The sequence below is a fragment of the Epinephelus fuscoguttatus genome, linkage group LG20 (genome assembly GCF_011397635.1).
Source record: "Epinephelus fuscoguttatus linkage group LG20, E.fuscoguttatus.final_Chr_v1".
In the NCBI taxonomy this organism is placed as follows: domain Eukaryota; kingdom Metazoa; phylum Chordata; class Actinopteri; order Perciformes; family Serranidae; genus Epinephelus; species Epinephelus fuscoguttatus.
In genome coordinates, this window is record NC_064771.1 from 38,769,523 (window position 1) to 38,787,608 (window position 18,086).

Consider the following 18,086-nt stretch of genomic DNA (forward strand, 5'->3'; position numbering starts at 1 on the left):
AAACACATCACTGAAACCACATGAAGGCGGTGCCCATGTCTCACGGTCTACAGAGCTACAGGCTACAATGAGGCTAAAAACAGAGTTCAGATGAGGTTTTTCCAAACAACTTTTTATGTCGGGGCTTCAGGACACTTGGATCACTACGGACGAGCAGTATGGAGATATTTTGTGGTTTCAATGATGTGTTTTTGGACGTTTGAATCTGGGGCGCCGTCAGCCTCCATTAGGTGGAGTTGTGTTGCTACCTCCTCTCCGATATCTGTCGGCTGTGATTGGTTTGCAATGTGACTTCTGTCTGACTGTTGAGTGTGGACACTTCCTGTGTCTGTCCTTTCACATTAAGGTTTTGATTTATTTTGACAAGGCGCAGCTCCTAAAAGAATTTCACGTTTTTGTTTGTCTTGCCGACTAATGACTAACATTTGGTCTATCAGGGGGCAGCCCTGACAGCAACTAATCATGTCTTTCTTTATACATATATAGGCCCTATAGGATAGATAGATAGATAGATAGATAGATAGATAGATAGATAGATAGATAGATAGATAGATAGATAGATATCGGTTCATCATTTGGGCAAATAATCGGCATGTCGGCCGATTCCTATATTTCACTTAAAGACGATATCTGACGATACTGATGAGTAAATGTCGCCTACTTTACTTTGAGCCAGTGAATCAGACCAACTTGAACCTGCAAGTAATGAAGTGGTGTTGATGAAGAGGAGGCAGAGACTGGGCATGCCCAGCCCGGTGGGTAGGGAGGGAGAGAGGGAGGGAGAGGAGGCTGGATGGGAGAAGACGAAGACAGAGAGTGGAAGAGTTGAGATGTGTGAGAGCTGAGGCGGACACTAAAACACCGAGGATCTGTCCCTTTTCTCCGCATCACGTCTGTTCCCACCTGACGTGAAACAGACCGCCCTCTTCCTCCCTAATTTCATCCCTTCACACGACACACACTCACACACACTCACACACACACACACACACACACACACGGATCTGGAGGGAGCGGATAAATGTGGACCGCAGTGTCTCATTTGCAGCATCTCATCATCAGTGGGAGACAGACGCTGCTGCTGCTGCTGCTGCTGCTGCTGCTGCTCCAGAGATAACATCACAGTATCTGGTGAGTAGACACCTCTCTGCATCATCCCTCCATCCATCCATCCATCCATCCATTCTTCCTTCCTTCGTCCTACTGAAGGAATGACTGGCGTGTTTTCAGCTCGATGCGTTTCTGCCGCTGCCTCGGATGCACGCAGTATAAGTGCATAAGTTGAGCCACGTACTGTTGGAGCGAGTGCACTGCATCAGTGACACAGGCAGCCGGACCTGTAGGACGCAGAGCCGCCGGAGAGAAAGGTCATACACCTCCCGACACACCGCTGTCAGTGACGCATCTGTGCGTGCCGCTCACACTCAGCCCGCAGAGCCTCGCTAACTTTCGCCCTTGGCAGGAAAAGTTGGCTCCGGAGTGTTTTATCTGTAAGGTGAGTGTGTACGTGACAGGACTGTAGATAAGTTAGTCTGCACCTGAGCACCGGAGACACACAGGTGAATGCAGAGCTGCTCCTCGAGGCCTGACGGAGGTGATGTTGAGGATCCATTTGACCTTATAGGCTGAAATGTGACATCTCATGTTGGCTGACAGCAGAACATACATGTCACTGCAGAGGTTTCATTCAGCCAGGCTAAAGCTGTCAGCACAAACTTTCACATCCCTTCATAGACTTATTATATTATAGACAAATAAGATCTGAAGCTGAAACTGTTAGTGGATTAATTCATTTGTGGATCAGCAGAAAATTAATCTGCAGTCATTTTGATATTCCATTAATTATTACAAGCAGTTTTGAAGCCCACATTAACGGGACAGCACAAACACACACTTTTCATCCCTTTTTACAAAAATCAAATCTCAAGCTGAAACTGTTAGTGGATTAATTCATTTGTGGATCAACAGAAAATTAATCTGCAGTCATTTTGATATTGAATTTGGCCTAATTATTTTTGGGCAACTTTAAGCCAAACGTTGCAAAATCTTCCATTTAATATTAAAATTTTCTAGATTTTTCATGAATAAAATCTGAAGCTGAAACTTTTATTTGATTGATTGATTTGTGGATTACAGAACATTGATCTGCAGTCATTTGGATATTTGATTTTTGATTTGAGCAGCTTCAGACAGAATCTTCTGGTCACCACTGACTGTGTGATACCTGAGTGTGTTTATTGTCGTGTCTCTTTTGTTGCACTCATGCCGACTATCGCCAACTGCCCTCAGGAACATTAAAGTTTTCCCTTACCTTACCTTACCTTACCTTACCTTACCTTACCCTTTCCATCTATAAATAGACTTTTTACATAAATTAGATCTAAAGATGAAACTATTGGTCGATTAATTGATTTGTGGATCAACAGAAATTAATCTGATTCACAGATTTTACATAATTTAAATCTTAAAATGAAATAATCAGAATCAATACATTAAACATGGATTAAACATTTTAAGAGGAAATAAAAACAAGGTAAAGCACTGCAACACTCGAGAACATAAATATAGAACAGAAAAGTTACAAAATTATGACAAAGATATAAAACTGTAAACTAAAACTGTTTCAGAATAAAGCTCTACAGTTTTGTGCAGGATGTGCAAAAGTTCACAGTAGAGTAAATCTAGAGTAGTCGAGAAATAGATTTGTCAATCGATAGAAAAGGAACAATTCTAGTAATCAACTATTCATTGATCAGCTGGTTCCAGCGTCACAGATGCTGATATATTCTGGTTATTCTTCTCTTCTATGATTATAACATCGGTCAAATGCAATCTGCATTTTCACCGTTTGCTGACATTTTACAGACCAAACAATCGAATGAGAAAACAATCAGTAGATTAATCAATGATTCTTGTAATCGATTGTTGCAGCAGCGTTGTTTGCTCCTGAGATACAGTTGCATATTTGACAGGATCAGATCTGGCTGTGTGCTAATACATGCTCCTGATGATAAATGACACTGCAGGCAAAGTGTCTTCTCTGCAGCTCAGAGAGGACAGAGCTGCAGGACACCAGAGCAGACCCTGTCAAATGTCCCCCCCACACACATATATGAGCCCATTCCCAGCCGGCCGCCGAGGGCAGCTGGAAGCATTTTGTCTTCATTTGTTGCAGTTTATGAATCCCCCATCTGGGGCTCAGTCTAGACTCAGGCTGACCGGACGGTGGGGGTAGAAAAAAGACTCCATTCTTCTCACCTTTCCTGGAGAGAAGTAAAACACACACAGAAACACACATCTACTCCATCACGTTTGCAGGGCTGTTTGTCTGAGTGTCTCTGTGGAGTCAGCTGCACTCACACTGTTTGTGTTTGTTACACTGCAGATGGAAAACTTGATGTTGCTTTAACTCTGTGATGCTGAGACGATCAGGTATTGTTTCACTTCACTGGCTGGTTGATCACAAATCGTTAAATGTGTTCAGAGTGAGACGAGAGTGAAAAAGTTGAAGGTCAAAGACAAACCAACAACGTGTTTGTCAGTCCCTCGATACTCTCTGACTTTCCTGCCCCGTCTGGCTCCTGCTGAAGACGTAAATCTTTAAAACAGGTCACAAATATTGATTTATATCTTTAAAGAAGGCTCAGTAACTCCTGAGACACCTGGTCACTGTGGATTGTAGCAAACATTACTCAAACAGGAGGAAACAGTGTATTTATTGGGGACTATTTTCAGCTGTGGATGAACACACATTTGTTGATCCAGTAAGTATTAACAGCAGCAGGGTGTGTACTGCCTTTTTGTTGCACCATTTTCTTAAGATTCTTCTAAAAATCAGTAGCAATGATATAATCTAGAGGAGCTCAGTACGTGTAAACAGATCTTTAACATTAATGTTTCTAATGTTTGTGTCGCTCTATCTGGTGGTTCAGTTTTCAGGGCTCATTGCTCTCAGTTTTCATGCAGTTGTTGAACAATATGACACATCTTCTGACACTTTATTAACTCCATAAACAGAGCTTGTTTATGGAGTTTTGTACCTGACTGAGCGTAACAGCAAAAAAAGTTAGCCCCACAAGCTAGTTAGCTAGCAAACACAATACAAACACACATACAAGTTATACATATATCATATATATAAATACAAGTCAAGTTATTGAGCTGTGTTCGCAAACCTAGGCAGTTAAAAACGTAACACGTGTTACAGTTAAGCCGCTGGTCCTGTCCATTCTTTGGCGTCTCTTACAGACCATAATATGCATGCAGGACATGTGAAAACTATGCCCACTGTTGGAGAACAGTCACACGCAGACAGCCGTGTGGATTTTAGTTCCACATCATACAAATACAACTTCATACTGAAAAATATCCCTCAGACTTAATTTTGATTTTGTGCTAAACTGGTTTTCCAGTTTCCTGCAGAGTGGACGAATCCTGTTGATGTTTCTCAGATATGTTCACTACTGTTCTGGCCCCATGCTAACATGATGACATCATGATGACATTATGATGACATCATGATGACATTATGATGACATCATGATGACATTGTGATGACATCATGATGACATTATGATGACATTTCTGTAGCAAAAGAAAACTTGCATGTAACAACTGCAGCACGTTATATTTAAAGGCAGATTTATACATGTGCGTCAGCTCTACGCAGAGTCAACGCCATGGCCTAAGCACATGAACTACACCCTTGTGAGCATTTTTACTTGAGCTGTGGTGTGTCTGTGTCACTCTGCAGTTACACCTCCAAAACACTAGTTGGCGGTGGGGTTTCTGTGAAGTGCTGTAAAGTTTAGTTGATTCAAAACACACATTAAACACACAGTAAACACACATTAAACATGGCTTAATAGAGACAGTATCAAACACAAGTACACAAATCAGCTTCACTATAACTCGCAGCATTCACAGACAAACACTTGTCTTTATCTGGACACATTTTCCCCACAAATACAACATGCTAACGTTATTAGCACAAGCCTATGGCATTTTACATTGTATAAATTAGCATAGCAGCTAGCAGAGATTTCCTCTGCTCATATAAAACCAGGGACAACAGCAACATGTAACAAAGGTAACGTTACATAATTCAGCTCCATTACAACTCACAAGGTTCACTGACAAAACAACTGTCTGATACTAAAAACGTTTTCCAAACAAATACAACACGCTAACGTTATTAGCACAAGCCTATGGCATTTTACATTGTATAAATTAGCCTAGCCAGGTTTACAGAGACAGGAGGTCTGCGTCGCTGTGACGTGTAGTTACATTTCTGTGGAGGTGCACATCACGCTACAGTGTAGGGTATGGCATACAGCGTCAATTCAACACAGAAGTATAAATCCTGGTTAAGGCCATTCCCGCCTGTATCGGGAAAAAGTCACAACTCTCAGGATCGGGATTTGATCTGTTTGGTACGAAAACATTTAAAGGGACCAGAACAGCCATAAGATTAATTCATTTTATCCCCAGCTTCATGTGCCACTGAGCAACTCTCATTGGAATAAATCTGGCGCTGCCTTTAACACTTTATCCCGTTCTGTTTATACATCTACAGGGGAAATCATTTGGACCCAAAAGACAACATGCAGAGATGCGTAAGCTAATGACGTTTTGTTGCATAGCAACCACCTATTTCCTTCTAAGAACAGTGCTTTATGAGCATGCCAATAAAACCAGTTTCAGGTTGAATGTATCTATAACGGCCGTCTGTGATCACGGCCTCTTAGCTGAGGTATATTCACAGAACACCACAGTCTGTTGTGAGCTGTGGCTTAAATAAATCACAGTGTGTGTGTTCATGGTAATAAAGGAAAATGTCACCCAGTTCAACAGTGTGGCTCATTGATGTGTTTTTAATAGTGTTTTGATGGACGGTGGAGCTGTGTGGCTCAGAGGAAGAGGAGATATCAGCGTCATTGTTGGTTGTTTTTCACATGAAATTTATGGACAATGATAAAGAAAGAGTGAGTCAGCAGGCCTCTCCTTTAGGTGGAGGATAAAAGGTTGTGTTGTAGGCAGCAGGACACACACAGATGCCTTGATGGCCGGTGTGTGAGAGCTGTGATAACAAAGTGGTTAGCACTAACAATGTTTTGGTTCCCATCAGTTCTTACTGGAAGATTGAGATGGTCAGGCCTTGTTCTGCTCCTGTGTTTTTAGTGGTGCTGAGAAAACAGCATTAGTGACCAGAGCGGTCTTGAATTACTGTTTTTGTCTCCTTCCCACGTCTGTTTTTATTTCTTCCTACACTCTCTCACTCTTTGCTCCCTCTCACTATAGCCTGTGCTCGCTGCCTCTGGTTTCTGTTGCCTTTGGTGTAAAAGAACCGGCAGATACAACTGTAAAGTCAGTGTGGCTGCAATAAGCTGGATTTTCTGCTCATAATAATATCCAGGGCTGAAGGCCAAGAATACGTTTCGGAGGTGTGGTAGTGGGAGTATTTAGGAGGTGAGAGTGCTGGCAATGAAAAAGGCCTTTTAGCATTTGGATAGGAGTGAGCTTGTGTGATGATGGCGAGCATTAGCATTTTACAATCCTGCTGTGTGTTGGTATAATGAGCGGTCGTCTGCTGCTAGATGCTCCAATCTGTGAGGCTTTTTCTGTATGTTGGCTGCGGTGCAGATGGAGCGCTTTGCAGTGGCCTGGATCCTGTGTGATTAATGAAACGCAAATCTGTTGTAGAGGCGCTTTCTCCTCGTTACATGCTGAAACGCCTTCTCGTTTTGTCATGCCGGTCACTCAGAAATGTTGCAGCATGAGTACGGGGATATACAGGCTTCAGTCTTGGCTGTTTGGTAACATTTTGATGCCAGTAATTGATTTTCCCGACGCTTGATAGCCCACAGTGCCCCGCTTAGTGTCCAGCAGCAAGTGATATCACAGCTTATCTGGTTCCAAGGAGTTTAATGGAGGAGTAGAGTTACATAAATCACCAGCTCTGTAATGCACCTTTTAATATTTTTGATTTGGGTAGAAATCTGTTGCTTTGAAGTAAAAGTCTTAAAGGAATAGTTCACCTTTAAACAGTATGAGCTGGACACAGTACTCACCTCCTGAAGCTCTACATGGTCCTTGATAAAGTTAGGCAGTAAGGAGAGAGAAGCTGCCAAAAATACTTTGACAAACGCCAGATGAGAGACAGCAAAAACACCTGAAAAACCCTCTGTGTCGTATATCCGTTTGTGGGCTCATGGAAACACTACTCGTGCTTGGAAGTGATGACCTGCCAATAAGTAAACACACACAGGTGTGCACAACAAAATCCTGGATGCGTGAAACACAGCTGAAAGACAATGCAACATGTGGTTAATGTTTAAGCAACAACACTACTTGGTTAGGGTTACAGAAAAGAAATGGCTTGGTTTAAAATCAGTAAATTTCTCACGTATGACATCAGTGTGCAAAAACATATAAAGTGCCTAACGTTGTGTAACGTGAGGGCTGGATGTGTGGTGGTTGGGTCACTCTTATTGAGAGTACACAGCAGGATGGAGATGGATACTGTCTTAGGCAGCTGCACAACAGCCGCATTTCCAGGTTACACTTCCTCGTTATGGGTCACATGTCTCTTAAATAACCAATGAGAGAAGGAGTTAGACTGAGGTCAATGTGTGTGAGAATCACTGAGGCAGATCCAACAAATTATTTAACTGTTCTCGATAATGCTGCTGGGAATACTGTAAATACTAATTGTGAACATAAATATTTAAATACTTCACTGTACACACACTGGAAATGCATTTTTAGTAAATAACTAAAACTCATATTTAACTTAACTTGTAAACCTTACAGTTGCGTTAGAATAACATCGCCTTTGGTTTCAAACAGTACACGGACTGCGGCCACTTCGGTCAAAGTCATGTTTTGTTTGACTCATCCATTTCTCCTCTCTTCCACCGTGCGCAGACTTTCTCGCTCTTTATACCATGTCAGTTGTTCTCAGCGTTAAGTACTGCAGCGTGCAGGTTTACGTTAGCGTTAGCTGAAAGTCTGGTGTGTTTAATAAAGGAGTTGAAGGGTGCCTCTGTCGTCGATACAACACACCAAGGGTGCGTGACATGCAGCTGTATTTGATGCCCTGAGAATGAGACCAGCCTGGTAGAGTTTGGAAAGTTGAAACGCAGGACCCACCGTAGCAATGTTGTTAGGTTGAACAGACAGCGATCCACAACCTCACAGGTAAAAAAAAACAAACTTGAATGCAGTTAGCGTGGTTAGCCAAATAAAAAAATCCTAAGATGAAATAAATCATGGACTCATAAAATCGTGACATCATAGAATTGTAAATCTTTAAATCATAAAATCAAGTAAGATGTTAATAAGAGTTGCAGCAGCGTGAAGTGTTCATTCATTCTCACTGCCGCGATGCGGAAATGCGGGACGGATTTGCGGAATATTCGCGCAGCGCTTTTCCGTGTTTAAACCATACACACAGGCGTGCTACGGACGCAGTGTGGAATTTCGTGTTGTTGTGTTCCAATTCCGCGCAGTGTGAACAGGTGTGGGTGAACGTGGATGAGAGTAGCAGCAGCAGCGAGCTAGCAAGCTAACGTTTAACAAGCATTCAACTCTCTTTAGCACTTAGCACACTCACCGCAGCCACCAAGCTGGACAATGGACTGCCAGAAGTTGTCCTGTAATTCATTGTTCATAAAATCATCCCATCTTTTATCAAAAAGGACGGGGTGCTGTTATCAGTCTTTCTCTCATACTGTCCTGCCTGGCTGGATTTCGGACTCTCCCGGGTCTGTGCGATGCCAGCAAATTCCGCAGGGGTCAAATCTGGGCAGAAACTTTTTTCACCGCATGAAAGTTCCGTCGCGGTGTGCAAACTTCCATAACAACCCATGAAATCAGCTTTTATATTTTTTCCGCAAGAATAATCCGCGTCAATATTCGCCCTCAGTGAGAATGGACTTTTAAAATGAGGAAAGCCAGAGCTTGTTATAGGCTGAAGTGAACAGATACGATTTTAGCTTTCTTTTAAAAATATTTAGCGAGCAGCTTCTCTGATATCTACAGGTCGTGTGTTCCACAGCTTTGAGGCGTCACTGACAAACACTGCATCCCTGATCTTCTTCAGTTAACCAGCAGCAGATGATTGCAGTGTTCTTGGAGGGAAATAGTTAACAAGGGAGTTAGTGATGTAGCTCGGTTCAAACCCATGTAGGGCTTTGTATACAAGGAGGAGGAGCTTAATTCTAAATGTAACAGGAAGTCAGTGCAGAGCAGCTCAGACTGGCCTGACGTGCTCTCTCGTCTTGGTTCTGGTTCATAGCCGAGCTTCAGAGTTTTGAACAAGCTGAAGTCTCTCAGTAAAAAGTCCGTTACAGTCGTCAAGTCAGCTTTAAATAAAGGCATCCATCAGATTGAATTTAAATTAAATTAAAATTGTAAATTAGTGGTTCAACCAGTAATCATTTATTCTATATGAACGTCAGATAGGCACCTTCTGACGTTCATTTATTCTATATAAACGTCAGAAAGTGCCTATCATTCCCAAAACCTGTAAGGCTCTCAAATGTTTTGTGCAACCAACAGTCTAAAACCCAAAGACACTGAACTTTGAATAGTCTCAAACAGGAATTTGAGAAGCTAAAACCAGAAACAGTTTCTTCATTAATGACTGAAACAGCTGATTGGTTATCAATATTGTTATTGGCTGACTCTCTGTAGCTTCACCTCATCATTTTACCACCAGTCAAAATGGCTTCAGTGTATTTCTGACCAGACATAAGTGGAGACAGACAGTTGTGAGTGAAGGCCAGACTGGGAGAAAGAGGAGATCCTATCTTCATCCTCCACTTGTCACACCGAGGAGTTTATTTTTAAAACCCCGTCGATCAATGAGTGCCATTGTTTGTCTCTGCAGGACTCTCAAGTTCACCCACAAAGGTCGGCGCTGACCGACGGAGGAGGCAGTCAACATAATCTTTTAATTTGATTGTCCTTAATGTTATTTGTCTGAAATAGAACAGCGGTCAGGATGTTGTTGTGTTTCACGCCGGCTGCTGAAAGCCTCCCTGCTTTGAAAAAAACTTTCATCTGCCTCGGGATTGCTGACACTGCTGTTTGGTAAAAGCTGGCTTGGTGGTGCTTGGTGCAGACTGCAGAGATGTGCTGATCGCTGCCTGTCATCTTCACCTGTTTCATCTCATACACTCACACACACACACACACACACACACACACACACAGGGAAACTGTTGACTTTAGTGCTTTGTTGAGCCAGACCGTGAGTGATGAATCCCCTGTCAGAGGTGCATCATTGTCAGACATCTCCAAACCCTCCAAGGTATTAATATAAGTAAACATAAGCTGCTTTAGCTGTGAGCCTGCCTGATCCATTCTCTGTCTTCTTAGAGGACCTGACTGGCTGATGTAATTTCTGACTCTGAGCCCATTTAAAAACTTCTCAGCTCACTGAAACTTTGATTTGAGGGTCTGTTGTGTTTCTGAAGGCTGTTTCGGATGAGAGGAGGAGGAGACAGTTATAGTTGTGAAGTCCACAGTTTATCACAGGGTATAAATCTGAGGGGGACCTGGTATCTCATGGTCAGTCACCCTGATGTTAGACAGCACAGAGATAGATGCACAGATAAACAGGGACTGATTGATATTGATATTGAATTTCACAAAGTCGGACCAAGGCACCCAGATATTAGCCTTTTTTAAACAGGAGTTGTGCAAATTTGCAGGACAGCCCAATCAGTCTTTTTTCAGCATTGGCAGTATAAAAACAAAATCGGGGAGTGCAGCAAAATGCCGCCTACCTACTTTTGTTTATACAGAATGTGCCTTTTTCGGGGCAATGGGGGGCGTGAGCAAGTAACAAAACATGCATTCTCAGAACCCATCGGCAGTCCCCCGACTTTTTGGCATTCCGGTTCGATTTGGGCGGAGGAGGCGAATTTCCATTTCCGACTTCCGTTTATATATCAGTAAATATGCTGAACCATTGCCATGGATTCAGAGTTTGCAGTGACACCAATTATGTTCCGCCTCGTTAGTTCATCGCACGGACTGTTTAACCTGTCAACAACTGCAGCCAGCTCAAACGTGATTGGTCAATATCACGCAGACTACAAACAGCTTACAACTGGAAACAAGGGCTCTTCCGCTCTTCTTCCAGAGGCAAGATCTCTGGGGTTCATGGGGACTCTACATTCACTGAATGTAGAGTCTGTACATAGAGACTACAAAACATGTAGCTCAGCGTGTGACGTAAACAGTGACGTGGGAGGGAAGCCGCGGCTGGTCAGTCCTTCGGTGATTCTCTCGTAAGTCGGCCCGTCCTTCACCGTCCCCGTCATCTGACGGTTAATGGCCTCTTCGTTTGCGAGGACAAGGAGGGTGCGCAATTCCTTGTCTCCCCAGTTGCTCATCTTTACAGTGTCTGTCAGGTTTGTGTTTCCCTCTTGCTACTAGCTGCTCGCTAATTCCTGCTATCAGCTGTTTCCTGTTTATCCACCACCAGTGGCTCGCACATGCGGCGTCATCAACAGCTCCTCCCACAAGTCTTCAACAGCTCCTCCCACAAGTCATCAACAGCCCCTCCCGTTGCAGAAGGCTGCCTCGGTCTGTTTAAACTAAAATGGTTCCACCAATATGTCTACCCTACGAGGCGGAAAATTGGGCACCTCGGATCAACTCGCCAATCCGGCTCTGTGTGTCTAAACGCTCGCAGCTTGCCGGCAAAACGGCCCAACATTCGCTGAAAATCTGGCAGTGTAAAAGTGTCTACTGTGACTGGGAGTTGAATTCCTCCTGCATGTTTACAGTCAATCGGACCCAAACTGGCCGAGGTGCTCTGAGCATGCTCCACAGTTTCCGCCCCGGGCTTCGACCCAGAAGTCGAATAGCATTAAATGCGTAACAGAAGAAGAAGCCGGTCACAACATGAAGAATCTATAGCTAAAGCAGTGACTTTTTGGACGTGCAAGGAGATTTTAAAATACATTGACGTGAAGAAAACACAAAATGGCGACTTGTTGAAAAAAAAAAGGTAGAACAGCTGGACGACGGTTGATTGTTTGGTCTGTGACGTAATAGGTCAACAGGAAAAAGGTCCAATACTAACAAGCTGAAAGGGGGCATATCTCCACCTATCGTAGAGGAGTCGCACATACTTGGCTCAATAAATGGATTCCCCTCCCGTGCTTGTATACTGGGACAAGGACAGTAGGCCAGTTAGATGTCCTCGTCCAGCTGGGTCTATAGAAACACTCAAGTGTGTATGTAAACACACTGACCGACTATCTATTGATTAAGGATGTTAGTTTTGGTTCATTTTGCTTGCAATAGCCTGACATTAGCTAACGTTAGCTTACATTAGCTTAATTAGCTCATTAGCTGCAGCTAGAAAAATCTGCCAGTGACACTTATAATTTGTCCTTTTGTTTAATTCTGTCTCAAATCAAGGACACATTTGAAAATGGCTTTTTATAAACTGCAACATACTGTAGAAAATCCATGTGAACAGCTTTTATGGCAATACGATAGATCCTTCATCCAAAATAAACAAGATCTAATAGAAAGACATTCTGATTTATTCTTGAAAGTTTGTCGGACATGACAGTGTGTAACATGATGTCTCCTCAGATAGATATTTATAGTTCTTTCCTTGTACCTGTTAATAGTGGAGGTTGTGACCTTCAGCCACGTCACAGTAAACAGGGAAACATTTTACATTTTACTGTCTGCAGAATCTCAGAGGGGATGTGGAGCTCAAAATGTCTTTATTGTAGCTGTGTTTAGTAAGTTAAGACAATAGTAGAGGTGTATTTCTTCACCCAGCGCCATGACTTCTGCTTGGATTTGCTCATAAACACAACATTGTGCGTATAACACGTCAGTAAATCAGGGGTTGGAGGAAGTTTTATAGAGTGTGGATGTGAGGTCAAACGCAGCCTCGGTTCATATGTAGAGGAAATGGAAAACTTTTTTCTTCCTCCCATACTTCTCTTTAATATTTCAGTGGAGTGAGAGTAAGCTGCTCCTTTTTCTGACGTGTTCAGACTCTGAGAGGTTTCTGATAAAATCACAGCTCACATATGTAGCTCTTTTTTATTTTCTGTCTCTCGTAAAGAAAAACCTTTTTACTGAATATCTGTCATATAGAATAATCATCAAATATATTTAGTCCAGCAGCATTAGGAGGAACTCTGATGTTACGCCATATGTTCTATTGAATTATTTAAAACCTGACACAAAACATCATGAAGCAAAAAAACAGTGACATAACTGTATGTAGCCTGCTAAGTATAGACATTACAGAACATGGACAAAAGTTTGTGGACAGTTGCCGAACCATTAAAAAAAAAGCAGCCCCAGACTAAAAGTACACAAATTACTAATAGTGTAAGTGTCCATTTACTTTTGGCCACATAGTGTAGTTCAGATTTGGTTTTAAACGGTGAAGTCTTTAGTTGTGTTGTTCCGTTTTTAATTAAACAGTTTATTTGTTGGACAACTTCAATGTCCAGATAATGCACGATTGTCTTTGGCTTCAGTACAGCCAAAGCACCACAAGAGAATTAATGAAGAAAGACACTGAAACATGTCATCTGCAAACAACCTACCTGCAGGGCGTCAAATACTGATGTTTTGTCACAGCCCCTGACATGTGATAACAGTTAGGGTTGCAACAGTATGAGATTTTCACAGTATGATCATCATCTCAGAAAATATCATGGTATCACGGTATTAAAGAATTTATCTTATCATCGGTAAGAATGACCCTGAAGGAACGAAAACAGAAGAGTCATTGTTGGTCAAACAAACGTTTTATTTCTATAATTAAAACTTGAAAAATATATACAGTATTGTATATAAGCAAATGTACATGGTATGTTAACTGTCAACTTATATATCACGGTATACCTTGATATCGGTGTAACGCCACAACCCTAATATCAATGCCAAAGGCAGCCTTTGGCGTGTTTATATAATTTTTAATGTTAATGCAATCAATCAACAAAATAAAAAAAGTGCACAATATGAATAGCTTGAACGAATCTGGACTTTCATCCAGGAGTCCACTGTTCATGTCCTGCATGAAACCAACAATCACTGTTGTTTGTAATGTTTTTGTAATTGTGTAACGTTACATAATTTAGTTGTCGCACACTGGCTGCGGTTACATGATGGCTTCTCATTCAGAATGAAATAAATCTGAATGAATGAGAAATATGAGAAATATTCATTCCGAATGAGGGTTTACACGGAGATCAGTTTAATCGCCTGTATTCGTGTCTGCGCAAGGTTTGGGGCAGGGAAGGTTTCTGATTGGATAGGGGGCAGGGCGGATGTTACGTGTTTACGTTTACCAGAAGAAAACACTGTAGTCCTCGCTCCGGATAACAAGATGCTTGACAACGCCGTTCTTAGTGCCTTTTTCGGGCTTGTTTTGCTGATATTCTTGAAGCAGCAGTACGACAACAACCTTGTTCTGCTAATGCTTCGTCTGTTGAGGGGGAGAAGGGAGGTAGAAGGTCGAAGAAGGGAGGTAGAAGACCGTGCTGTGGCGAATGGAAACCGGTGAGTACAACAAGTCCGACTGCTCTATCTCAGCCCGTTGCTATGCGCGCTATATACGTCATCGCGCCAGAAGGGCAAGGAAACGAGCATGTGCAGAAAGACCGGAATGAACTTAAAGAGGAATGAGTGTATACAAGTGCAAGAAATTCTTTCATTCGGAATTAGAAACGGAATATTCCAGCCCCTTACATCGGATTGAATTTTCAATAGCATTGGCCATTTTCATTCTGAATTAGGTGTTTACAAGATCACTTTTAATAGGAATGAACTTTCATTACGAATGAAAAGAGAATTAAACTATCCATGTAAACGCACTCATTGACATTACTCTCGTGACATATGTACGAATTGTTACTTTTTTTGTAAACCAAAACATAATTTTTTTGTGGTTTTGTTGCCTAAACCTAATCACGTGACAAAGAGACACTTAAGGGTGCCGTGTGCATCGCCATCAGACGGCGAAGGGTCTGACAAAGTGTCAACAATCTGGGAATAAGAATGGACTGCAACCAAGAAGCAACATCCAAGGCTGAAAAATGAGTTTTACAAAATGAGTTTTAAATATATCGATACAGATGTACAGGAAAAAAGAGAATGATAGTTCTACCATGTGGCAGTTATAAAGAAACTAAAACCAGATTTTGTACGACTGATTATGATCCGTAATCTCAAGAAGCTTGACAAACGAGAAAATTAAAATGTAAATCTAAAAAGACCAATAGAAAGATGTCATGCTTTATCTATTGACTTGCCTTTGTATTTCCAAGACACTTGAGCCACCCAAAGCTGAAGCAAAACCTTTAACCTTAAACCTTTCTAGTGATCTTTGTAAATGTAATTGTGATTTTCAGTCTCTATATTTTCTGTTGTTCTCTTCAACACAGAAAAAGCAAATGTGAAGAGTATGTGAAATATATTTAGATAAAATACATTACATGGACATCACATTTTAGGTTTACTTGACCTTATACTTTTATACGGTTTGTGGACACGTTTTTGTGCCATCTAGTGGTGGTAGGAGCACACTACACTGATCCATGTTAAAAACAAGATGGCAGCCATCTCTGCCGAGTCAGTCTGCAGCCAACTCCGACACAAAAGTGGACAAAACATTATCACGTTTTATTATTGAAACTTTTTTTATTCATGATTAAAACTTTTTATAGTTTGACACACATGTGACCAGTTTTAGCAACAGTCACAAGCTGAGATGCTGCTAATGAGGAAGTGCTCGTTTGAGGACACTGGGACCTAATTATCATTCACATGTTTATTTTTTTATACTTATCGAGTCCTACTGATCCCAAATAGTTTGGAGAAATTAAAAATGTATACCAAACAAAAGTCGGGGTCGCAGGAAGATATATTGATATAAGACTAGATACCGTCTTTAATTTTTGACATTGTTATATTGTAAGTGTCTTTTCCTGGTTTTAAAGGTTGCGTTACAGTAAAGTGTTGAAATATTCTGGACATACGAGACTGTTTCAGCTGGTTTATTATTGCATTTAACTACTTAGTCACTACATCCACATTACTGATCATTATTTATCAATGATAAATATTTTGTGAACGCAGCATTAGTCAACCCTACATTACTGTCACAGTATTGATATCGATGTATTTGGTTTCAAAAAGGTGAATCTATTGCATGAAAAATTCCTTTAACGATGTTTATGTGCAAATGTTTTGTCGGGGGTGTTTATTTTTATCTTGTCTTCTCTGACTGAAGTGTTTGGGAGGAGGGGTTCACACATGCTTGAGACGTTGTCGCCCTGCAGATCATCAGACCACATGTCCAGTTTTCATACATCTGCCTCTCTCATTTTGAGCTGTATCCCACATGGGGGAGGGGGGGGGGGGGGGTCCAGTTTGTGCCTTTAAACACTTCACATCCAGTGCATCCCCTCAGTGCTGCACCTCCCCGTGCCCACACTAACTACTCCACACTGACTCAGCACGTATGTGAGAGGCAGAGGGGAAGGGAAGGGGGCAGGGCCGGGTGATGTGAGCCTGCTAATTGGCTGAGTGTGAGCGTCGCTGCCGGGGAGGGAGGGATGGTGGCTGTGCTGGTCGGACAGGTCTGCACTGCTCTGCTGGAGAGAAGGAAGGAAGGAAGGCAGGAGGGAAGATGGGAGGGAAGGAAGAAGGAACAGCAGAGAGGATGAGACAAGACAAACCATGTGGGAGGTGTAAATCCTGTAAAGGGTGAAGCGGCAGTGAGAGGAGGAGAGGTGAGTGTGAGATTGAAGATATTGTGTGTCTGTAGTAGAAATGTAGCTGTTAGTGTCTCTGGTTTACTGCCGCCAGCTCGGGGTCGATCGGGATAAACAACCAGTGAGGTGGCCGACAGCTTTGCACCACCGTGCACATGATACAGATGTGCATGTCATGCTGTGAGTCTTATGGACCTGATGACTAATGGCATATAAAGTGGGGCTCTGCAGTGTATTGTGTGTTTGCGTGGGTGAGAGTGTGAAGGCATGAATGAGGGAACATGTGTGAAACGAGGGACTGCATATTTTTGTATAACTGAGCCTGTGAGCATGTCAATACATGCAGTAATGTCACCAGTGTTTGAGATGCAATGCTTATGATCAACAATGTCACTCATACCAACACTGAGCAGCTGTACGCTCCCAGAGCAGAGAGAAAGGGATGATCTGATCTGTGCTGCAAACCAATAACTCTAACCAAACTGTCAGAACTAAAGTCATTAATGGTTCTGTTTGCACATTTTAGAAGTTTGTAATGCACGACAGAGGAGCACAATTTATTGCTTTGATTTCATATGTGATTTTGCATTTATTTGCAGTATAATATAAACTGATGTCAATGCACCCTCTGTGTTTTGTAGAAAAGTCTGAAATCAGTTGACATGTCTCCGTCAAAACTTTAAGGAACATATAAAATAGTTTGAAGCTTCTTTCACATCATCGACTTCGAATTCTAAACATTTGATTATTTAAACAACACATTCTCATTCCCAATTTGTCGAATAGCGACACTTGGTCAGTGACCCTACACATCAAAATATGATGTGCTGGGGTTCCCTCCAGCATCAGTTTTGGATGTTCAGTGACAGTGTGTCAATGAACACTCCTTACATGCATTGTCTTAATAACTTCCTTAGGTGTAGGCAAACAACACACATGATTAGGCCAAGAACCTGGGTCTGCAACAGAGGGTGCACAACCACTATGTGTATCTCAGAGTGACTGCAGGGGGGCTGCTAAAGTATTGTTTTTTTCCCAGAAATAAAAACATATCTCAAAATTCACATCAACATAAAGCCATGGATGTATAAAGAGACCTGGATACAGCACTGCAGGCAGGACCCCATTCATTCCTTTGAAAGCAGCTCAGTGGCACATGAAGCCAAAGAAGTCCCCCCATGATCAGCGCTCCGCATCATTTGGCCCAGAGCAAAGCACGAGCAGCCAACTTCTGCTGGCCAGGCGGCTGACCTCCAGTTTAGCACTCCACTAAATTCAGCAGGGATAAAATAATTCAATCGCGCGGCTCTT

The 18,086-nt window shown here is 42.1% G+C and overlaps 1 protein-coding gene across 2 annotated transcripts in view; it reads left to right on the forward strand.

Moving 5' to 3' along the window:
* Positions 1–1,080: 1,080 nt before the first annotated feature.
* Positions 1,081–18,086, forward strand: part of LOC125880381 (PH and SEC7 domain-containing protein 1-like) — a 120,821-nt gene continuing 103,815 nt past the window's right edge. Inside the window, exon 1 of one of the 2 annotated variants that reach the window (XM_049562773.1) lies at positions 1,081–1,131. The gene's annotated coding sequence lies outside the window, so the exon portion shown is untranslated. Of the gene's footprint in view, positions 1,132–16,666; positions 16,794–18,086 lie in introns of those variants that run through there. The other variant, XM_049562774.1, reaches the window with a different exon arrangement.